General features: G+C 45.5%; 1 long non-coding RNA gene across 1 annotated transcript; it reads right to left on the reverse strand.

Moving 5' to 3' along the window:
• Positions 1–11883: 11883 nt before the first annotated feature.
• Positions 11884–21487, reverse strand: LOC120997181. The gene is made up of 3 exons (XR_005778109.1): positions 21477–21487; positions 13345–13349; positions 11884–12108 (listed from the first exon to the last, which is right to left on the reverse strand). It is a non-coding gene; the product is annotated as an uncharacterized LOC120997181 (long non-coding RNA).
• Between the last annotated feature and the right edge of the window lie 332 nt (positions 21488–21819).

Raw genomic sequence — 21819 nt, forward strand, 5'->3', positions numbered from 1 at the left:
CTCTCTTTATATCACCCCTCCTCCTATTGTAGGGCGTGGATTATAGTTCTCATTTCAGTTGTAGCTCTTGCTTTAGTATCTTCACTTGTAGCTATCAGTTCACTGGACCTGTGTTCTGCTGCAGCAAGCACTCCGGATATTGCCAGCTGTCCTTGGATCCGTCTTCTCTGCGGCTGCAACACCTTCAGCTAAGTGTACAGACATTGTTGTGTACCTGATTATTTTCTGACTGGATCTGAGGTGGCCACGGTTCCCTCCATATTCTGAGTACGGCACCGGTGGCCGTGCCCCTTCCACTATTGTAGGGGTTACAGTGGTCATCAGTCTTAGGCACGTGGGCATGCCTCGTTCCGCCATTTGGATCCGGGCATGTGCTTTAGCAGAATAGGGAGAGCTTTGAGGGTCGGACAGGGGTCACCCATTATCCTCCCTAGTTTGGGTCCGGTCAGTAGCTCTTTTACTGTGTATACTGTTGTTGCTCACATACAGCCGTGACAGTTATATTTAGTGACCGTAAAAGCACAGTTTTTGTTCTGGGTTGAAAAACTATTCCCAAATTTGCCATTCTCAAAATTAGTAGTTTCTGCTATATCAGGCCTACTTTAAATCTATCCCAAAAAGGATATCTTAGATTGAAGGTGCTGATAGTGTCATTCTGAAAAACTTAACACACACGCTACAGTGCAGATACAAGTCTAATTCTGTGATTAAAGGTATATCTGTCACACAGCGCGTAAAAAATAGGCCTGACATTTCTATTCCTCCAAATCAGTACAGTTTTAGCTGGTCAAGTTATATTTAGTGACCGTAAAAGCACAGTTTTTGTTCTGGGTTGAAAAACTATTCCCAAATTTGCCATTCTCAAATTTAGTAGTTTCTGCTATATCAGGCCTACTTTAAATCTATCCCAAAAAGGATATCTTAGATTGAAGGTGCTGATAGTGTCATTCTGAAAAACTTAACACACAAGCTACAGTGCAGATACAAGTCTAATTCTGTGATTAAAGGTATATCTGTCACACAGCGCGTAAAAAATAGGCCTCACATTTATATTCAACCAAATCTGTCATTACTTGTGTGCCTGAATTAGTGTAATACTGTACCTAAATAGATAGCCAGACAGTGTTAGGTGTCTGTAAAAAAAGGCCTGAATTTTAATTCAATACATTGGCCCGAATAATATTTTTCTTATTGTGGTGAACGGTAACAATGAGGAAAACAACTAGTAAGGGACGGGGACGTGGACATGGTCGTGGTGGTGTTAGTGGACCCTCTGGTGCTGGGAGAGGACGTGGCCGTTCTGCCACAGCCACACGTCCTAGTGTACCAACTACCTCAGGTCCCAGTAGCCGCCAGAATTTACAGGGATATTTGGTGGGGCCCAATGCCATTCTAAGGATGGTAAGGCCTGAGCAGGTACAGGCATTAGTCAATTGGGTGGTCGACAGTGCATCCAGCACGTTCACATTATCTCCCACCCAGTCTTCTGCAGAAAGCGCACAGATGGCGCATGAAAACCAAGCTCATCAGTCTGTCACATCACCCCCATGCATATCAGGGAAACTGTCTGAGCCTCAAGTTATGCAGCAGTCTCTTATGCTGTTTGAAGACTCTGCTGCCAGGGTTTACCAAGGGCATCCACCTAGCCCTTCCCCAGGGGTGGAAGAGATAGAATGCACTAACGCACAACCACTTATGTTTCCTGATGATGAGGACATGGGAATACCACCTCAGCACGTCTCTGATGATGACGAAACACAGGTGCCAACTGCTGCGTCTTTCTGCAGTGTGCAGACTGAACAGGAGGTCAGGGATCAAGACTGGGTGGAAGACGATGCAGGGGACGATGAGGTCCTAGACCCCACATGGAATGAAGGTCGTGCCACTGACTTTCACAGTTCGGAGGAAGAGGCAGTGGTGAGACCGAGCCAACAGCGTAGCAAAAGAGGGAGCAGTGGGCAAAATCAGAACACCCGCCGCCAAGAGACTCCGCCTGCTACTGACCGCCGCATCAGGATCAAGCTTTCATCAAGTGCATTTAACCATCAATAGTGTGGTTATTTTTTGGCCATATACTACATCAGGTGCAGGTTGAGCCTGTATCACCCAAGTGCATTTAACCATCAATAGTGTGGTTATTTTTTGCTATATCCTACATCAGGGTCAAGCTTTCATCAAGTGCATTTAACCATCAATAGTGTGGTTATTTTTTGGCCATATACTACATTAGGTGCAGGCTGAGCCTGTGTCACCCAAGTGCATTTAACCATTAATAGTGTGGTTATTTTTTGGCCATATACTACATCAGGGGCAAGTTGAGCCTGTCACCCAGCGCGTAAAAAATAGGCCTGACATTTCTATTCCTCCAAATCAGTACAGTTTTAGCTGGTCAAGTTATATTTAGTGACCGTAAAAGCACAGTTTTTGTTCTGGGTTGAAAAACAATTCCCAAATTTGCCATTCTCAAAATTAGTAGTTTCTGCTATATCAGGCCTACTTTAAATCTATCCCAAAAAGGATATCTTAGATTGAAGGTGCTGATAGTGTCATTCTGAAAAACTTAACACACACGCTACAGTGCAGATACAAGTCTAATTCGGTGATTAAAGGTATATCTGTCACACAGCGCGTAAAAAATAGGCCTCACATTTATATTCAACCAAATCTGTCATTACTTGTGTGCCTGTATTAGTGTAATACTGTACCTAAATAGATAGCCAGACAGTGTTAGGTGTCTGTAAAAAAAGGCCTGAATTTTAATTCAATACATTGGCCCGAATAATATTTTTCTTATTGTGGTGAACGGTAACAATGAGGAAAACAACTAGTAAGGGACGCGGACGTGGACATGGTCGTGGTGGTGTTAGTGGACCCTCTGGTGCTGGAAGAGGACGCCTCGGCCTCTTCCTCCGCCTCTGGAGGAACGTTGGCACCTGCCGCCCAGCAAACATGGGATGTACCACCAACACCACCACCTGCGTCACCAAGCATCTCAACCATTTCACACGGCAGCGTTCAGCTCTCCATCTCACAAACATTTGAGAGAAAGCGTAAATTCCCACCTAGCCACCCTCGATCCCTGGCCCTGAATGCCAGCATTTCTAAACCACTGGCCTATGAAATGCTGTCATTTAGGCTGGTGGACACAGACAGCTTCAAACAGCTCATGTCGCTTGCTGTCCCACAGTATGTTGTTCCCAGCCGGCACTACTTCTCCAAGAGAGCCGTGCCTTCCCTGCACAACCAAGTGTCCGATAAAATCAAGTGCGCACTGCGCAACGCCATCGGTGGCAAGGTCCACCTAACCACAGATACGTGGACCAGTAAGCACGGCCAGGGACGCTATATCTCCCTAACTGCACACTGGGTAAATGTAGTGGCGGCTGGGCCCCAGGCGGAGAGCTGTTTGGCGCACGTCCTTCCGCCGCCAAGGATCGCAGGGCAACATTCTTTGCCTCCTGTCTCCTCCTCCTCCTACTCAGCTTCCTCCTCCTCTTCTTCCACCTGCTCATCCAGTCAGCCACACACCTTCACCACCAACTTCAGCACAGCCCGGGGTAAACGTCAGCAGGCCGTTCTGAAACTCATATGTTTGGGGGACAGGCCCCACACCGCACAGGAGTTGTGGCGGGGTATAGAACAACAGACCGACGAGTGGTTGCTGCCGGTGAGCCTCAAGTCCGGCCTGGTGGTGTGCGATAATGGGCGAAATCTCGTTGCAGCTCTGGGACTAGCCGATTTGACGCACATCCCTTGCCTGGCGCATGTGCTGAATTTGGTGGTGCAGAAGTTCATTCGCAACTACCTCGACATGTCAGAGCTGCTGCATAAAGTGCGGGCCGTCTGTTCGCGCTTCCGGCGTTCACACCCTGCTGCTGCACGCCTGTCTGCGCTACAGCGTAACTTCGGCCTTCCCGCTCACCGCCTCATATGCGATGTGCCCACCAGGTGGAACTCCACCTTCCACATGCTCGACAGACTGTGCGAGCAGCAGCAGGCCATAGTGGAGTTTCAGCTGCAGCACGCACGGGTCAGTCGCACTGCAGAACAGCACCACTTTACCACCAATGACTGGGCCTCCATGCGAGACCTGTGTGCCCTGTTGCGCTGTTTCGAGTACTCCACCAACATGGCCAGTGGCGATGACGCCATTATCAGCGTTACAATACCACTTCTATGTCTCCTTGAGAAAACACTTAGGGCGATGATGTAAGAGGAGGTGGCCCAGGAGGAAGAGGGGTCATTTTTAGCACTTTCAGGCCAGTCTCTTCGAAGTGACTCAGAGGGAGGTTTTTTGCAACACCAGAGGCCAGGTACAAATGTGGCCAGACAGGGCCCACTACTGGAGGACGAGGAGGACGAGGATGAGGAGGTGGAGGAGGATGAGGATGAAGCATGTTCAAAAACAGGACGATGACGATACACCTCCCACAGAGGACAGCTTGTCCTTACCTCTGGGCAGCCTGGCACACATGAGCGACTACATGCTGCAGTGCCTGCGCAACGACAGCAGAGTTGCCCACATTTTAACGTGTGCGGACTACTGGGTTGCCACCCTGCTGGATCCCCGGTACAAAGACAATGTGCGCACCTTACTTCCTACACTGGAGCGTGATAGGAAGATGCGCGAGTACAAGCGCACGTTGGTAGACACGCTACTGAGAGCATTCTAAAATGTCACAGGGGAACCAGTGGAAGCCCAAGGCGAAGGCAGAGGAGGAGCAAGAGGTCGCCAACGCAGCTGTGTCACGGCCAGCTCCTCTGAGGGCAGGGTTAGCATGGCAGAGATGTGGAAAAGTTTTGTCACCACGCCACAGCTAACTGCACCACCACCTGATACGGAACGTGTTAGCAGGAGGCATCATTTCACTAACATGGTGGAACAGTACCTGTGCACACCCCTCCACGTACTGACTGATGGTTCGGCCCCATTCAACTTCTGGGTCTCCAAATTGTCCACGTGGCCAGAGCTAGCCTTTTATGCCTTGGAGGTGCTGGCCTGCCCGGCGGCCAGCGTTTTGTCTGAACGTGTATTCAGCACGGCAGGGGGCGTCATTACAGACAAACGCAGCCGCCTGTCTACAGCCAATGTGGACAAGCTGACGTTCATAAAAATGAACCAGGCATGGATCCCACAGGACCTGTCCATCCCTTGTGCAGATTAGACATTGACTACCTCCCCTTAACAATATATTATTGTACTCCAGGGCACTTCCTCATTCAATCCTATTTTTATTTTCATTTTACCATTATATTGCGGGGCAACCCAAAGTTGAATGAACCTCTCCTCTGTCTGGGTGCCTGGGCCTAAATATGTGACAGTGGCCTGTTCCAGTGGTGGGTGACGTGAAGCCTGATTCTCTGTTATGACATGAAGACTGATTCTCTGCTGACATGAAGCCTGAATCTCTGTTATGGGACCTCTCTCCTCTGTCTGGGTGCCTGGGCCTAAATATGTGACAGTGGCCTGTTCCAGTGGTGGGTGACGTAAAGCCTGGTTCTCTGCTATGACATGAAGACTGATTCTCTGCTGACATGAAGCCTGAATCTCTGTTATGGGACCTCTCTCCTCTGCCTGGGTGCCTGGGCCTAAATATGTGACAGTGGCCTGTTCCAGTGGTGGGTGACGTGAAGCCTGATTCTCTGCTATGACATGAAGACTGATTCTCTGCTGACATGAAGCCTGAATCTCTGTTATGGGACCTCTCTCCTCTGCCTGGGTGCCTGGGCCTAAATATGTGACAGTGGCCTGTTCCAATGGTGGGTGACTTAAAGCCTGATTCTCTGCTATGACATGCAGACTGATTCTCTGCTGACATGAAGCCAGATTCTCTGTTACGGGACCTCTCTCCTCTGCCTGGGTGCCGGGGCCTAAATATATGACAATGGACTGTTACAGTGGTGGGTGACGTGAAGCCAGATTCTCTGCTATGGCATGAAGACTGATTCTCTGCTGACGTGAAGCCAGATTCTCTGCTATGGGACCTCTCTCCAATTGATATTGGTTTATTTTTATATATTTTATTTTTATTTTAATTCATTTCCCTATCCACATTTGTTTGCAGGGGATTTACCTACATGTTGCTGCCTTTTGCAGCCCTCTAGCTCTTTCCTGGGCTGTTTTACAGCCTTTTTAGTGCCGAAAAGTTCGGGTCCTCATTGACTTAAATGGGGTTCGGGTTCGGGACGAAGTTCGGGTCGGGTTCGGATCCCGAACCCGAACATTTCCGGGAAGTTCGGCCGAACTTCTCGAACCCGAACATCCAGGTGTTCGCTCAACTCTATAAACAAATTGTGAATAAAAACTGAATGCAATGATGTGGAGATGGCAAATGTCAATATTTTATTTGTAATGAACGTAGATGACAGATCAAAGTTGAATCCGAGTAAATGTATCATTTTAAAGGAAAAATACGTTGATTCAAAATTTCACTGTGTCAACAAATCCCCAAAAAGTTGGGACAAGTAGCAATAAGAGGCTGGAAAAAGTAAATTTGAGCATAACGAAGGGCTGGAAGACCATTTAACACTAATTAGGTCAATTGGCAACATGATTGGGTATAAAAAGAGCTTCTCAGAGTGGCAGTGTCTCTCAGAAGCCAAGATGGGTAGAGGATCACCAATTTCCACAATGTTGCGCAGAAAGATAGTGGAGCAATATCAGAAAGGTGTTACTTAGCGAAAAATTGCAAAGACTTTGCATCTATCATCATCAACTGTGCATAACATCATCCGAAGATTCAGAGAATCTGGAACAGAGGAGTTATTTACACATTAGTTGGAAGAAATGGGTGATGCGCAACCATTATTGCCAGAGGATGTAGATAACAGGGATATGTCTCAGTCAGGCAGCATTACACACATGGATGTACGGTGTGATGATGATGTTGTACCCGCTGCTGCTTCCTTTGCTGAGTTGTCAGATACAAGTGAAGTGGTTGATGATGACGATGTGTCCGTGGATGTCACGTGGGTGCCCGCTCGAAGAGAAGAAGAACAGGGGGAAAGTTCTGATGGGGAGACAGAGAGGAGGAGGAGACGAGTTGGAAGCAGTGGGAGGTCGTCCCAAGGAGCTAGTGGCACAGTCAGACAGCATGTATCGGCACCCGGGGTCAGCCAGACAGCACGCCAATCAACGCATGCTGTTTCCACCACCAGAATGCCATCATTGCAAAGCTCAGCAGTCTGGCATTTTTTTGTGTGTCTGCCTCTGATAACAGCGATGCCATTTGCAACCTGTGCCAAAAGAGTCGTGGGAAGTCCAACACCCACCTAGGTACAACTGCTTTGCGAAGGCACATGATCTCACATCATAAACGCCTATGGGATCAACACATGATGAGTACAAGCAGCACAGAAACTCAAAGCCACCATCCTCCTCCTGGTCCAGCATCTTCAGCCACGTCAACCACTGCTGTCCTCCTTGCCCCCTCTCAACCATCCGCCACTCACCTTCAGCAGTTCCTGCTCATCTGCCCACAGTCAGGTGTCTGTCAAGGAAATGTTTGAGCGTAAGAAGCCAATGTCACAGAGTCACCCCCTTGCCCGGCGTCTGACAGCTGGCTTGTCGGAACTCTTAGCCCGCTAGCTTTTACCATACAAGCTGGTGGAGTCTGAGGCCTTCAAAAAATTTGTAGCTATTGGGACACCGCAGTGGAAGGTACCCGGCCTAAATTTTTTTTCACAAAAGGCAATCCCCAACCTGTACTCTATTGTGTAAAAGGAAGTCATGGCATGTCTGGCACTCAGTGTTGGGGCAAGGGTCCATCTGACCACTGAAACCTGTTCTGCAAAGCACGGTCAGGGCAGGTATATCACGTACACTGCGCATTGGGTAAACCTGCTGACGGCTGCCAAGCATGGAATGCGTGGCTCTGCAGATGAGTTGGTGACACTACCACGACTTGCAGGCAGGCCTGCTGCCACCTCCTCTACTCCTCCTACTTCATCCTCTTCGCTAACCTCCTCGGCTGAGTCCTCTTCTGCTGCTGCGTCTTGCTCCACATCAACTGCACCCCCCAGCTCCCCAGGGGCTATTCCACATCCCGGATACGACAGTGTCACGTTGTCTTGGGGTTGACTTGCCTGAAAGCAGAGAGTCACACCGGACCAGCAGGCCTGTCCGCCCTGAAGGATCAGTGGCTGACCCCACACCAACTGGAGATTGGCAAAGTGGTGTGTGACAACGGAAGCAATTTGTTGGCGGCATTGAATTTGGGCAAGTTGACACATGTGCCGTGCATGGCACATGTGTTGAATCTGATCGTACAACGCTTTGTGCATAAGTACCCAAGCTTACAGGATGTCCTCAAGCAGGCCAGGAAGGTGTGTGGCCATTTCAGGCGTTCCTACATGGCCATGGCGCATTTTCTGATATTCAGCGGCAAAACAACATGCCAGTGAGGCGCTTCATTTGCGACAGCCCGACACGTTGGAATTCAACACTCCTAATGTTCGACCGCCTGCTCCAACAAGAAAAAGCCATCAACGAGTATTTGTATGACCAGGGTGCTAGGACAGCCTCTGCAGAGCTGGGTATTTTTTTGCCACGTTACTGGATGCTCATGCGCAATGCCTGTAGGCTCATGCGTCCTTTTGAGGAGGTGACAAACCTAGTCAGTCGCACCGAAGGCACCATCAGCGACATCATCCCATTTGTTTTCTTCCTGGAGCGTGCCCTACGAAGAGTGCTGGATCAGGCCGTAGATGAGCGTGAAGAGGAAGAGGAAAAGTTGTGGTCATCATCATTACCAGAAACAGCCTTATCATCATCGCTTGCTTGACCTGCAGCAACGCTGGAAGAGGAGTCTGAGGAAGAGGAGTCAGAGGAGGAATGTGGCTTTGAGGAGGAGGAAGACCAACCACAGCAGGCATCCCAGGGTGCTCGTTGTCACCTATCTGGTACCCGTGGTGTTGTACGTGGCTGGGGGGAAGAACAGACCTTCAATGAGATCAGTGAGGATGAGGAATAGCTTGGCATTCAACCTTGTACAAATGGGGTCTTTCATGCTGTCATGCCTGTTGAGGGACCCTCGTATAAAAAGGCTGAAGGAGAACGACCTGTACTGGGTGGCCACGCTACTAGACCCTCGGTATAAGCAGAAAGTGGCTGAAATGTTACTGAATTACCGGAAGTCGGAAAGGATGCAGCAGTTCCAAAACAAGTTAAAAAGTATGCTTTACACAGCGTATAAGGGTGATGTCACAGCACAACGGGAATCTAACATGGGAAGAGGTGAAAGTAATCCTCCTCCTACCACGACCACGCCGGCAAGGACAGGACGCTTTACAGACGTGTTGTTGATGGAGGACATGCAGAGCTTTTTAAGTCCTACGCATCGCCACAGCCCTTCGGGGTCCACCCTCAGAGAACGACTCGACCGACAGGTAGCAGACTACCTCACCTTAACTGCAGATATCGACACTCTGAGGAGCGATGAACCCCTTGACTACTGGGTGTGCAGGCTTGACCTGTGGCCTGAGCTATCCCAATTTGCCATAGAACTTCTGGCCTGCCCCGCTTCAAGTGTCCTGTCAGAAAGGACCTTCAGCGCAGCAGGAGGTATTGTCACTGAGAAGAGAAGTCGCCTAGGTCAAAAAAGTCTAGATTACCTCACCTTTATTAAGATGAATGAGGCATGGATCCTGAAGGGACTGACAGTGGGGGATGCATTTGACTAAAAAAGGCCTGATGAGATGACTTGGGCTTAAAATGGTCCAGACGCTGCTGTATTTAATCTCTGCATGCCGGATGACTTGCATGACTTCTCCGCCACCAACTAGGGTTCAAGCCGCAATGTTTTAGTGCACTTTCTGCCTGGAAAACATCAATTTTTCCAGCTGCAACAATACCTATTTTTTCAGGCATGTGTACATGCCTAATTTTTCTGACCTCTGGTGCTGCACTGTGGCTGCAAAAACAAAACAAAAAAAAAAGGCACATACATGTGTCAATTCCCCTTCGTGATCGTTACCTTGTTGTGGTGAAGCGGCTTGCGTATCACAATGAAGCGATCACCTCTATGAGTGTGTAGGCAATGTTGGCACACCCCAGATGATAAGGTCGTTGCTTCATTGTGAACAGACCAAAAGCGATCGGCTGGATAATTTTGCATAGAAAAAACATTAATTTTCTTTGTGATCATCTAAGGTGATCATTAAAGTCTACTAGGCCAACAATGGGCCCACACTGCAGAATCATTGTTTTCTGGGTCACTTAACTGTCACTGAACTACCTCAGCACGACCATAGGCTTTGAAAAAACCCCATTGCCTGCAATCTCCCAAACGTGCGCACGAGCACAGTCATCACTACACCAAGATTGATGCATAGAGGAATAAAATTTATGTCATGAGTGTCTCAACTATTGACAACTCTTTGCGGTTGTCTAAAATCTATTCGATACACGTCCCCTGATGGGGACGTAACAGGGATTAAACGGATAAGAATAGTACTACTTAACACACCACTCATATAGGGTGGCACAGTACATTGCACGGCGTACATGCAGTGCCCCAAATTGGAAGTAAGAGGACCGAGCCACCATCTTTTTCCATCTCCCAGTTCCTAAAATCTATTCCATACACTGGCCCCTGATAGGGGACAAAACAGAGATTAAACTGATAAGAACAGATTTTTTTAATTTAAAAAAAAAGAGGACAGCCTCTGCGGAGCTGGGTATTTTTTGGCCGCATTACTGAACGCTCATGCACAATGGCTGTAGGCTCATGCGTCCTTTTGCGGAGGTGACAAACCTAGTCAGTCAAACCCAAGGCAACATCATCGACCTCATCCCATATGCGTTTTTTCTGGAGCGTGCCCTGCGAAGAGTGCTGGATCAGGCCGTAGATGAGCATGAAGAGGAAGAGTTGTGGTCACCATCACCACCAGAAGCAGCCTTGTCGTCGTCGATTGCTGGACCTGCGGCAATGCAGAGAGAGGAGTCTGAAGAAGAGGAGTCAGAGGAGGAAGGTGGCTTTGAGGAGGTGGAAGACCAACCACAGCAGCCGTCCCAGGGGGCTTGTTGTCACCTTGGTGTTGTACGTGGCTGGGTGAAGGAAGAGACCTTCAATGACGTCAGTGAGGACAAAGAACGGGACATGGCTAGCTTGGTATCCAACCTTGTGCAAATGGGGAGTTTGCGGTTGTGCAAATGGACTGTTTGCGGTGCGTTAAACGGGGAGTTTGGTCTGTCAGAGTTTGGTCTGTCACTGTGAAGCGGGCGTAACCCTTACACTACCTGATCGATACAACATCATACCTGAACGTATACACACAGTGGATGTTTTAAAGAACGTTATTCCAAACAATTTAGGAATGTTAGGTGATTTATGCCCTTTTCGGATTAAAACCCGACTTTGCGTCAACGACGTAATTTTCCATGGGCGTTTTGCCATGGATCCCCCTCCGGCATGCCCCAGTCCAGGTATTAGTCCCCTTGAAACAACTTTTCCATCACTATTGTGGCCAGAAAGTGTCCCTGTGGGTTTTAAAATTCGCCTGCCTATTGAAATCTATGGCGGTTCGCGAACATTTGCGGAAATTCGCGTTCGTGAACGGAAAATTTTATGTTTGCGACATCTCTATTAGTTAGGTGGGTGTCGGCGGCCATTTTGTGCAAGTTCAGTGCACCAGCACAGCATATGTGCCAGGCACAATAATTATGTTGGCTTGAAAAAGCCAACATACTGTTATTCATTGGTGGTTCAGCTTATTATTATTCTTGGCGCCCCCTCTCTTTCTAAACGCTACTCTCCCTACAGTTTTGGGGGTACATACCCCAAACTTTCCATTCTTCTTCGTCCTATAGCAAAGTTCGTTGCTTGTGCTTTAATAACCGTTCCCACCCTCCGGGCCCCTGTGGTGGGCCCCCAAACGCCACTTTTTTCCCATAGACTTTGACAGGGAAAATTTTCAAGTCACTCTCACTCGCACAATTTTGAAGCTACATTCCCCAAACTCGGATCACATATTGTTGGTGTCACCCCGAACAAAACTGTTAATTTTGGGGGGACACCCCAAAGTGGGCGGAGCTAGCAACGGCCAATGAAAATTTTGCAATTTTCTATACGCTACTCCTCCCACAGTTTTAGGAGTACAGTTACCAAACTTTGCACACTTGTTCGGCACATACCCGAATAGGTTGCTTGTGCTTTGTTAAGCGATCCCACCCTGCGGGCCCCTGGGGCGGCCCCCCGAAGATCCCATTTTTTCCCATAGACTTTCATTGGAAAATTTAAAACTTTTGCCACTCGTACAGCTTTTAAGTTAAATTCGCCAAACTTGGGTCACTTAGTAAGGGGGTCGACCTGAAAATTTGTGTCACATTTTGGGGACTCTAAAAAGTGGGCGGAGCCACAAACAACCAATCAGATTTTCCCTATTGACTTCAATGAGAAACCTTTAAAAAGCTGTCATTCTCACAGTATTTAAGCCACAGCACCCAAACTCGGCAGGGTGGGTCAGTGTGTGACAAAGGTTAAAATTTATTAAAAGTGGGCGGAGTGTACAACGGACAATAAAATTTTAGTCAGTTGTTTTAATGGGGAAATTTAAAACTGCCGCTGATCTTACACTGTTAATGGCAGGGTCCCCAAACTTGGTACAGTTGGAAAATTTAGGATTAGGATTAAAATTCAGAAAAGTAGGCAGGGCCAAAAACAACCAATCAGATTTCTTTGATTTCAATAGGAAAATTGAAAAATGCTGAACATTAAAAAAATGCTGCCATTATTGATGTCATGGACTTCAAATATCAGAAATCAGGTCATAGGTTACTTCCACTTCAAAAATAGAAAAAGTAGGCGGAGCCAACAACAACCAATCACATTTTCCCTATTGACTTTAATGAGAAAATTTAAATTGCTGTCATTCCTACAGTATTTAAGCCAGAATACCCAAATTTGGCTCCATAGGTCATTGGGTGACTGGGGTCAAAATTTTATAAAAAGTGGGCGGAGTCTACAACGGCCAATCAAATTTTAGTCAGTTGTTTTAATGGAGAAATTTAAAACTGCCGCTGATCTTACACTGTTAATGGCAGGGTCCCCAAACTTGGTACAGTTGGACAATTTAGGATTAGGATTAAAATTCAGAAAAGTGGGTGGGGCCAAAAACAACCAATCAGATTTCTTTGATTTCAATGGGAAAATTTAAAAATGCAGAAAGTTGAAAAATGCTGCCATTATTGATGTCAGGGGCTTGAAATATCAGAAATCAGGTCATAGGTTACTTATATATTACTTATTATATACAGATATATGAATTTAATTTGTCTATGACACTATGACATAATCATACAGACAGGCAGAACAGAAGATGACACTCCATGATGAGAACGAGAACAGCATCTATCTGTCAAATAACCCCCATTTAACCCATTGGGTCTCAAAGTGTGTAAACGATAAATCCATACCAGTTCGCGCCGTTTCAGCGCTTCTTCCCTATTTCCACCTCTTTTCAGAGGGGGATGTGATTAAGGATCCTAAATATGAGATCTTTTTCTCTATGCCCAGCCTCGGCAAAATGTTTATATACTGGTAAGTCTTTCTTTTTTTGGTGTATCTGTGCTGGTTAAGACGTGTTTTTAAATCAATACATAAATGAGGTTACAAGGACATTGGAGTAGGTAGATTACAAAAACACTATCACATGTTAGATAATGGTGAATGTCATGTGTATGCAGAACTGGGTGAGTGAACCTATCACCTTTAAGCATGTAACTGCAGTTCACACAGTTCAAGCATGGGGAACATCCTTTCCTTTTCATGCCTATGTAAGACTGACTAAGTCACTTACCCCCTATTTCCGTCTTAACAAGCCTGTCTCGCAAATTGGGAGACCTCCTGTACGACATGAGAGGGGGAGCCTGGAACTCTTTAACATGACTCAGATTGCTCCTCAAAATGGGCAAGTGTTTTTTGATAGCCGCTGCTATCTGGTAGCTACATCCAGTGTAAGTCGAAATAAAGGGTACACGTTCTGAAACCACCTTATTGATTCTCACCGAAGTATCTACTTCTAGTCTATCCAATGTCCATGGACCAACCGTCTAGGGTATCCCCTGTGAATAAATTTGTTAGCCATTTCACGTAGTCTCTGAGACCGCGTTTCAGGGTCTTTGACAATCCGTTGTACGTGTAAAAACTGGCTACGGGGCAGAGACTTAATCATTGCACATAGGTGACAGCTATCAAAACGCAAAAGTTTGTCACAGTCCGTCAGTTTAATGAAAAGATCTGTAATTAGTGATTCACCTTGAACCCTAACCATAGTGTCCAAGAAGTGGATCTGCTCCATAGAATGAATCAGGGTGAATTTGATGTCTGGGTCAATCACATTGAGAAAGCCATAGAAGTCCAACAAACCACCCTCCGTGCCATCCCAGATCACAAACACATCATCTATGTATCTCCACCACCCCAGCACATGGCTGAGGTGGTGGGACACATAGACATAGTCCGCCCCAAGGTACGACATGTGTACATTGGCGCCATATTTGAACCCATAGCGGTTCCCCGCAATTGAAGGTACAGTCCTGATCAAAAGTTTAAGGCCACTTGAAAAATTACAAAAAATCATATTTTACATTATTGGATCTTAACAAGGTTCCAAGTAGAGCTTCAACATGCAACAAGAATAAATGAGAGTGAGACAAAACATTTTTTGAGCATTCAATTAATTGAAAATAATGATTAAACTGAAACAGGCTGTTTTAAGCTGATCCAAATTTTAGGACCACATGCCTTTAAAAGGCCAAATCTGTGTAAAGATGTGGATTCATTGTCATTTTCTGTCAGGTAGTCACACGTTGTGATGGCAAAGGCAAAAAAACTCTCCCTTTTTGAATGTGGTCGGGTTGTTGAACTGCATAAGCAGGTTCTCTCACAGCGCGCCATCGCTGCTAAGGTGGGACGCAGTAAGACAGTCCTTTGGAATTTCTTAAATGATCCTGAGGGTTATGGAACAAAAGAGTCAAGTGGAAGACCCAAAATAATTTCATCAGCACTGAGCCGGAGGATCCAATTGGCTGTCTGTCAAGACACTGGACGATCCTCGACCCAAATTAAGGCCCTTACTGGTGCTGACTGCAGCCCCATAACTATTAGATGGCATCTCAGACTGTAGGGCTTCGAAAACCAAAAACGTCTTCAAAGACCTCGTCTCCTTGAATGCCACAGAACTGCTCGTTTGGACTTTGCAAGAGAGCACCAAACATGGGACATTCAAAGGTGGAAGAAAGTTTTATTCTCTGATGAGAAAAAATTTAACCTTGATGGCCCTGATAGTTTCCAACGTTACTGGCATGACAAGCAGATCCCACCTGAGATGTTTTCTACGCGCCACAGTGGAGCTGGGGTGCTTTTTCCTTCAGTGGAACAATGGAGCTTCAGGAAGTGCAGGGGAGTCAAACGGCCGCTGGCTATGTCCAGATGTTGCAGAGAGCATTCCTCATGACTGAGGGCCCTCGTCTGTGTGGTAACGACTGGGTTTTTTAACAGGACAATGCTACAGTACACAATGCCCGCAGGACAAGGGACTTCTTCCAGGAGAATAACATCACTCTTTTGGCCCATCCTGCGTGTTCCCCTGATCTAAATCCAATTGAGAACCTTTGGGGATGGATGGCAAGGGAAGTTTACAAAATGGACAACAGTTCCAGACAGTAGATGGCCTTCGTACGGCCGTCTTCACCACTTGGAGAAATGTTCCCACTCACCTCATGGAAACGCTTGCATCAAGCATGCCGAACCAAATTTTTTAAGTGTTCAACAATAACGGCGGAGCTACTCATTACTGAGTTAATGTTTGGACTGTAGTAGCTATCTTTAAATGCAAAGTAGTTGTACCTCAACACTATATTCAAGAGTGGACTCCTCCTGAAGAAGCAAAAGCGAAACGCGCGTAGAGGGGCACGCCAAGCAGCGACAGCTCATCCATACATCCTGGGGCATCGGGTAAGAGAGACTCAGACTTGCTCAGCACGATCTTGGGTTTATATTGCGAATGTGTGCGCGCACCAGACTCCACATATCGGTGGATATAGCGCTAGTCACCATACCTGCTAGAGTCATACTATACATCTAGGATTTCATGATTGTCTTTATAGTCCGCATGTATATGTTATTTAGTACCAGATAGCCCATATTTTATGCTATATATGATCTTATGGGATTGTTCATGAGCTGCCGGTGCAGGGACTTTATATTGTTTCCACATGTCTGTACATGTGTATGTATGTTTTTAATGTTTCATTAATAAATTTTGATATTTGGGTATTTTGTGGTACCAGTTCTCTTTGTTGATTTATATTTAGGAGGTACACCCGCATATGCACTGGTGGTGTCGATCCAGTTGATTACTATATTCAAGAGATCAATAATGAATTCCTTGCATTCTTCAGTGTAATTAGTATGAGACAAGCATCTCCGAATAGCCTCAACACCCCTATCATGGTTAATAGAGGTGTAGAGACTAGTCACATCAAAAGATGCCAATATGGTGGTTGGGGTCACCACAACATTTGAAATTTTAATCAAGAAAATCACCCGTGTCACGTATAAAAGATTAAGATTTGACAGCAAAACAGCGTAAAACCTTATCAAGGCAAATGGCGATATTAGAAAACAACAAATCTCTACCCGATACTATTGGCCTGCCGTTTTTTTTTTCTAAAGACTTGTGTATTTTAGGTAATACATAAATGAGAGGGGTCTTAGGGTGTGTCACTAAAAGGAGAGTGTATAGGGAGTCATCTATAATGCCTGCTACCCTAGCCATGTTTAGTGTATTGTTGCATAGTTCCTCCATCGCCTGTAATTCATCGTGATGTGATGTGGGGCCCAAGTCAGGGCTCCCGGTCTAGTGCTGCACCTTTAACATTACACTATCCAGTTGGCATTTAGTCGCTTTTGATCTCCTGTGGTACTGCTATTTGTGGGTGGCTGGGGCGATATGGATGTTGCTCCATCTTGTAGCGTGCCGCTTTACATTTACGTGTTGAGCGACACGCTGCAGTTGTTTGTCGCAAGGTCACCTTTATTGGATGCCCCCGTGGCGATTTTGGGGTATCACTCATATATGTTCTTTGTATACACTATTTACCATTGGCGTTTAGCCAGTTTTTAGTAAATGATCCCACTGATGATCTTGTTTACAGTACGATTGCATTCACATGCCTGTAGGTATATAAACTACGGGGTTACCAAGGTGATTTCCACGCCCCTGTTGTTGATTGGCCGTGGTGCGGTCACATGGTCCGCCCCTCTCTCCCTCCGTTGCGGGCGGCGCGCTCTTCGTCAGCATGTCCTCGGTCACGTGGGCAGTGGCTGGGAGGAGTGCCGCTTGCGTCCGAGAGAGGTGGGGTTGACTGTCCGGCCCCACACTTGCGCGGTGAGCACAAGGGAACGCCGACTACATGCAGACACACTGAACCACCAATGATACGCTGGTTTTGTTTATGTTATTAACAAATATAGGTCAGCTGTGATTTACTAGCTAGTCCTAATCTTTTTAACCCTTCACCAACACTAAGCACTGGCACTTTATCACCTTATAATTGTACACAGATCGTAGTTTTTGAAGATGTATTTTTTATTATTGCTATTTAAAATCACAGTGGTCCTTTTAGTATTTATGTATAATCATGTATTTATTGTGTAATCTTGATATTTTAGATTGTGTATGATCACGTGACTAAGTATTTTGATGCACCATGTGTTCAATTGTTCACTTATTTATCATGTGACCTGATTTGGGTATTTATACTGATGTGTGACACTATTGCTTTGCTTGACCAAGGCCCTATTGAGTGGGCTGAAACGTTGCCTGGGAATAAACGGGTCATCACCATTTCACCCTATTTGGAGTGCTGCCTTATTTTTGGGATATATTATACAGAGGAATGGTTGCCTACCTTCCCTGAGGATTTGCACCAGACTTATTTTCTTGTAACTGTGCTGCTGTTGCTTTTTTGTTATATATATTTAATATGCCCCAGGTTGCGTATATATATATATATATATATATATATAAAAATAGATATGGGTGTTTGCGTATACATGTATATACTATATTAACCTGAATGCCAGCAAAAATATCCCCCAGTTACAGGTGCCCCCCCAGCTGAGGAATCCTCCTGTGGGCGCATACCAGTGAGCCTGCAGGGGGGAGATGCCGATAACTGGACAATTATGTCCAGTTTCGGTCACTTCAAAGGACAGAGGATTAATAGAGATCCTCTGCCTTTTGATAGCACCTCCGGCAGGGCCTGCAGCGCGAGCTGCTTGGGAGCGAGCGCCGCCGGATTTAAGTAGTGTGCTCATCAGTTGAACCGAGCAGCCCCAAGAGAGAATACAAGCATCAGTTAGGATCATCCCCTACAACGAGAAAGTACCCCTGGAGATGAGCATTAACCCCTGGATGGCTGAGCAACCCTTTCCCTATACCACCAACGAATATTAAACCTTTGTTTAACCCCTATCTCTGTACCCCTGATAACCCCTGCATTCCCACTGCCACCAATATTCAGCATTAACCCCTGCATTCCAACTGTACCCCTGCATTTCCCAGCAGTTGATAACCCCTTGATATACCCTGCCCTGCATTAAAACCCCTGCATTGTAATATTATACCCCTGACTTAACCCTAATCCCTGATTAACCCCCACTATATCTCGGCCTTGCATTGTAACCCTTGGCCTGCATTGTCCTATACCCCTGAATTTGATAACCCATAGGGACAGTGTGTAGCTAGGAGGGTGGGCGCTGATATTAACGTGTGTATGTAAGTGTATGTGTAGATAGTTTGTGGGGTGGAATTGGAATTATATTGTGTTAGAGTAGTTTGGGTGTATCGTAGGGTTGTTACTGTATTGCGGTATATATATAAATATATATATACACATATATACACACACATATGTATATATATTTATATAACCTTTGATATAAATAAATAAATATATATAGATAGAAAGATAAAAAAAACAAAAAAAGTCACAGCAGCACAAGACCGATGATGTGGGCGCAGGTAATCTTCACAGCCGCAGGCTCAAACGGCTATAGGTAAGTATAGCATCAAAAGGATGAGGCAGCACTCCAAATAAAGTGAAAAAATGCAACGTTTCAACCGCTTAATGCGGTCTTTCTCAAGCATACAACATGGTGTCATACAAGGGTATATATACCCACAATGCATAGCAACAAATAAAGTGACAATAATTCAATTAAAAGTATTCTAAGAATAAAAAACCACGTATAAAATACAATAAGCATCTCAGCATTGTGAAAGTTACATCAATAGTGATTTACATGATATACTACATCATATACAAAAGTGATAATCATAATACAAACATAACAGTGCATTAATTAGTGACAATAAGACACATTATTACAATGTGAAATCACCTGTGTATCCATATTGAAAGTGATCATAATCAATAAAGTAAAAAAACTCACACGGCGGTCCATGGACAGGGGCGCCAAAGGTCCGCGTCCTCACAGTCAGACCGCGCATGCCCAAAATCCCAGCAACGTCACCCACACAGACGCAGCCCTGCGACGTCACCACGGACATGCTTCCCACATCCCCGCACTTGGGCTAGAGCAGCACAGGCAAAAAGGTCTGTCTGTAAAGCACACCCTGCGCTTGTGCTTTGCAGACAGACCTTTTTGCCTGTGCTGCTCTAGCCCAAGCGCGGGGATGTGGGAAGCGTATCATGTGGGGCCATTTTAATCTATGTTCTTTGAGAATGATGCTTCAGGTGTGAGTCTGTGAGCTGATTGATTTGTGACATCATGTTACCACCACCCACTAGATGGGGGAGGGTGCATGGGTCTTTAAATTTCTCCAAGCTCCCAGAACACATTGTTACGACTAAGGAGAAGGTCTCCGAAACGCGTAAACAGCTTGTCTGTGATACTGTCCCGCATATGATGTGATTTAATAAAGAGGAAGATTTTATGGGAAGAAAAATAAGTGCCGGAATCGTTTTTTTCTATTTCACTTTGTCTACGTCCAGGAACTTGCTGGCTTGACTCTGTGCCCACGGGATATTACACGCCGACCAGGTGAGCTGGATAACATTACCTATATACAACTACCTGTTGATGTCTTGTTAGGAATACCTTGGTTACAGGTTTATAATTCTGTTATTAACTGGGAACAGGGGAATTAGAGAGTTGGGGTAGAGATTGTTTGGACTATCTTTCTACTATATCCATGGCTTTGTTGCAAATGATTCCTCGGCAATTGTCTAATCTCATTAATGGGTTCCAAGTTGTTTGCTTAACCTAGCTTTAATTCTCTCCCTTCCCACATAATCTATGACTGCGAGATTAAGTTGATTCGGACTCCAAACTTACTAAAGGCCACATTTTTTATCTGTTGTGTCCAGAACACCAGGCCATGAGAGACTACATTAAAGAAAGTCTGGTAAAGGGGCATATCGGACTGTCTGTTTCTCCTATGGGGGCGGGATTTTTTATTATTAAAAAGAAGGATGGCTGTCTCAGACCGCTTGACTGACTTGACCTCTTTAATCAGATCCAGGGAGCTAAATGGTTCACCAAGTTAAACCCATCGGGGGGCTTATAACCTCATTTGCATCAAGGAGCGTGATTAATGGAAGATAGCTTTTAATACCCTGGAGGGACACTTTGAGTATTTGGTGATTCCATTTGGGTTCAATAATACCCCTGCAGTTTTTCAAAATTTGCTGAATGACTTGTTTCGGGAATTTCTAAGAAAATGTTTGGTTGTCTATTTAGATTATATTTTAGTGTAGTCTTCCGATATGGACTCTCATGTTCTTCAAGTGAAGACAGTATTACAGATATTACGTTATAATCAATCTGTTAAATTGCAAAAATGTCTTGTGTGAAAGAGATACCATTCTCGGGTTATATTATATCCCCGTATTCTTTTAGTATGGACCCGGTAAAGGTCTTGGTCTTCAGTTCAACCAAAATCTCTCAAGGCCTTGAAGTGGTTTTTGGGCTGCGCCAATTATTATACAAAATTTATAAGAAATTTTTTGGTTATAGCCAAACCTCTCACAGATCTAACAAAGAAAGGTGAGCATATAGTTAATTGGAGGCCGGAGGCTATTGTTGCCTGAGACATTCAAAAAAACGTTTTGTCAAAGCTCCCATTCCTACCCAACTGGATCAGAATAGACCTTTCATTGTGGAGGTCGACGTTTCTAAGGTCCGAGTGGGAGCGGTTCTGTCTCAGAGCACATCTACTTTCACTTGCATAAAACCATGTGCATATTTCTCCAGAAAATTTCTGTTGCTGAAGCTAACTATGACATTGGCAATCGTGAGCTTTTAGCTGTATAATATGGCAGATATTTCCTGGAAGGGGCCAGAAACCAGGTAGTGGTCTTTACAAAGTACAAGAATCTGATGTTTCTAGAGTCTTCTAAAAGACTTAACCCTAGACAGGAAAGTTGGACTTAGTTTTTTTTTTACACACTTTAACTTTGTTGTTACCTATAGGTTAGATTCCAAAAACAGATTCCAAAAACATGAAGGCTGACGCCTTGACCAGAAGCTTTTGTGCCGCTCAAACCACGAAGTCTGAGCCTATGATTTTGCGCACAGGTATTGTGATTTCTGCTATTTTTCCTAATCTGGCCTTTGAGATCTCCGCTAATCAGATTCAGGTACCTGATGGAACTCCTAAAGGTAAATTCTTTGTTCTTAAGGGGTTTCATACCCCTTTATTGTCAGAGTTACATGACAATGCATTATTGCTGGCCAACTAGGTCTGCCTGTTGGAGATCTGTTGTCCTTTGCATATCCTCAAGAGGTC

Source organism: Bufo bufo, chromosome 4 (assembly GCF_905171765.1).
Source record: "Bufo bufo chromosome 4, aBufBuf1.1, whole genome shotgun sequence".
Taxonomy (NCBI): Eukaryota; Metazoa; Chordata; class Amphibia; order Anura; family Bufonidae; genus Bufo; species Bufo bufo.